The following is a 2,554-nucleotide window of genomic DNA, read 5'->3' as shown; positions in this document are numbered from 1 at the left end:
AGAGTGGCATTAGAATGATTATTGCTTTTCTTCATCATGAATTATTAATTACAAACACTGTTAACAGAATTTCATATAAAATTCCCTGTAAATTTCAGAATTAATCAAAATCAAATTTGTTCCGTCAGAGACTAGCGTCAGTGAGAACCCAGCCGTAAAATTTATTTCTGGTGGGTTAAATAAGGCGAGTCACAAACCTCTCCTTTCCTGTGCCTGTAATAAGAAGCTGTTCACCTGGGGGATGTAATTATGGTATCAAAACGATACCGAAATTTCGCAGTATTATATTTAAAGCATTGTCTTTTGTAATAGTGGATGAAATATAATATCGAACCCCTAGATCTAATAGATACTTCCGAATTAATAGCTTAATGCCTTCTTTGTTCAACAACAATCCAAGTTCAGCCCACACGACTCAGATTAGTAAATACAGTTCAAGTAACTAACTGAGGGACTTTATGTCTGCTGGAAACTTCCCCGTGCGTAAAAGTTACTACGTACACGATGCGTATTATCGGCTTACATAACTCAGTATAATTTGATGACACCTGACACTTTCAAATGCTATTAACGCATCCAAGAAACGATACTAAGACTAACTAATCATTAAATATCAGTCATGTAATCTGTAAAATAAAAATGGAAATTTTTGCTTGACCAAAATCGTATATGTCGTGAAATTCTTCACCGACTGCTTTGAAATTTTGATACAACGTTACGGTCCAATACGTGCGTGTTTTTATGTCCTTCTTTTTTAATATAGACAGCATTAAATAAATAAATGTGTAACATATAATGGGAAATGTTATCATCAACAGTCTCAAAAGTTCTTGATCGATTTATTTTTAAATTTTTGCACAATACTTTACTGAACATTTGGCTATATATATATAGCTTTTGCAAACAGCAACGTTGTTTTTATGGCTTACTGACTTAAGAGTAGAATATAGCAGAAAAAGGTAAATATAGCTACAAGGAATGTAACTGCGAAGAAGCCATGGGTAACACAAGAAGTACTTCTGTTGATCGATGAAAGAAGGAGTACAAAAATGTTCAGGGAAATTCAGGAACACAGAAATACAAGTCGGTTTCGAAAGAAATAAACAGGCAGTGCAAAGAAGCTAAAGCAAATAGCTGCATGAACAATGTGAAGAAATCGAAAAAGAACTGCTTGTTGGAAAGACTGAGTTACCCTACAGAAAAGACAAAACGACCTTCGGTGAAATAAAAAAGCAGGGGTGGTAACATTAAGACTGCAATGGGAATATCACCATTAAATGCAAAGGAGAGAGCAGATAGGTGGCCACAGTACAATGAAGAAGCCTATGAAGGGTTCAAATGGTTCAAATGGCTCTAAGGACTATGGGACTTAACATCTGAGGTCATCAGTCCCCTAGACTTAGAATTTCTTAAACCTAACTAACCTAAGGACAACATACGTATTAATGCCCGATGCAGGATTCGAACCGGCGATCGTAGCAGCAGCGCGGTTCCGGACAGCCACAGCGGCCGGCTCTATGAAGGAAAAGGTGGTAGAAGAAGGAACAGGAGTCGATGCAGAGTAGACAGGAGGATCCGGTATTAGAATCAAAATTTGGTACAACGTTGGCAGACTTATGGAAAAATAAGGCAGAGAATATAGATAACATTCCATCAGAATTTGTAAAATGCTTGGTGGAAGTAGCAACAATACGAGTATTCACACTGGTGGGTTGAATATATGAATCTGACGATATACCATCCGGAAAAGTATCATCCACAGATGATTCCAAAGGCTGCAAGAACTGACAGTAACGAGAATTTTCGTGTAATCAGCTGAACAGCTCATGCATCCCAATTGATCACAAGAATAACATACAGAAGAATGGAAAAGACAATTGAGTGTCTGTTAGATGATGATCGGTTTGGCTTCAGGAATGATAAGGCACCAGAGAACCAGATCTGACGTTGCTGTTGACAATGGAAGCAAGACTAAAGAAAAATCAAGATGCTTTAATAGAATTTGTCGACTAGGAAAAAGTGTTCGACAATGTAAAATGGTACATGGTGCTTAAAATTCTAAGAAAAATAGGGGTAAGTTATAGAGAGAGACGGGTAATATACAAGATGTACCGAGCGAGGTGGTGCAGTGGTTAGCACACTGGACTCGCATTCGGGAGGACGACGGTTCAATCCCGTCTCCGGCCATACTGATTTAGGTTTTCCGTGATTTCCCTAAATCGTTTCAGGCAAATGCCGGGATGGTTCCTTTGAAAGGGCGCGGCCGATTTCCTTCCCACTCCTTCCCTAACCCGAGCTTGCGCTCCGTCTCTAATGACCTCGTTGTCGACGGGACGTTAAACACTAACCACCACCACCACCACAAGATGTACAAGACCAAAGGGTGGAAGACCAAGAACGGAGTGTACGAATTAAAGAGGGAGGAAGAATCTTTTGTCCCACTGTTCAATCTATACACTGAAAAAGCAATGAAGGAAATTAGAGAAAGGTTCCCAAGTGAAATTAAAATTAAAAATGGAAAGATATCAGTGATGACATTACTGTCCTCAGTGGT

At 38.8% G+C, this 2,554-nt stretch overlaps 1 non-coding gene across 1 annotated transcript; it reads left to right on the top strand.

Moving 5' to 3' along the window:
- Positions 1-2,114: 2,114 nt before the first annotated feature.
- Trnaa-cgc lies at positions 2,115-2,187 on the top strand. Its single transcript has one exon. It is a non-coding gene; the product is annotated as a tRNA-Ala (tRNA).
- The last annotated feature ends 367 nt before the right edge of the window (positions 2,188-2,554 follow it).

Source organism: Schistocerca piceifrons, chromosome 1 (genome assembly GCF_021461385.2).
Source record: "Schistocerca piceifrons isolate TAMUIC-IGC-003096 chromosome 1, iqSchPice1.1, whole genome shotgun sequence".
In the NCBI taxonomy this organism is placed as follows: Eukaryota; Metazoa; Arthropoda; class Insecta; order Orthoptera; family Acrididae; genus Schistocerca; species Schistocerca piceifrons.
Note: the sequence above shows the minus strand (reverse complement) of the source record. Positions and strands in the feature narration are given on the sequence as shown.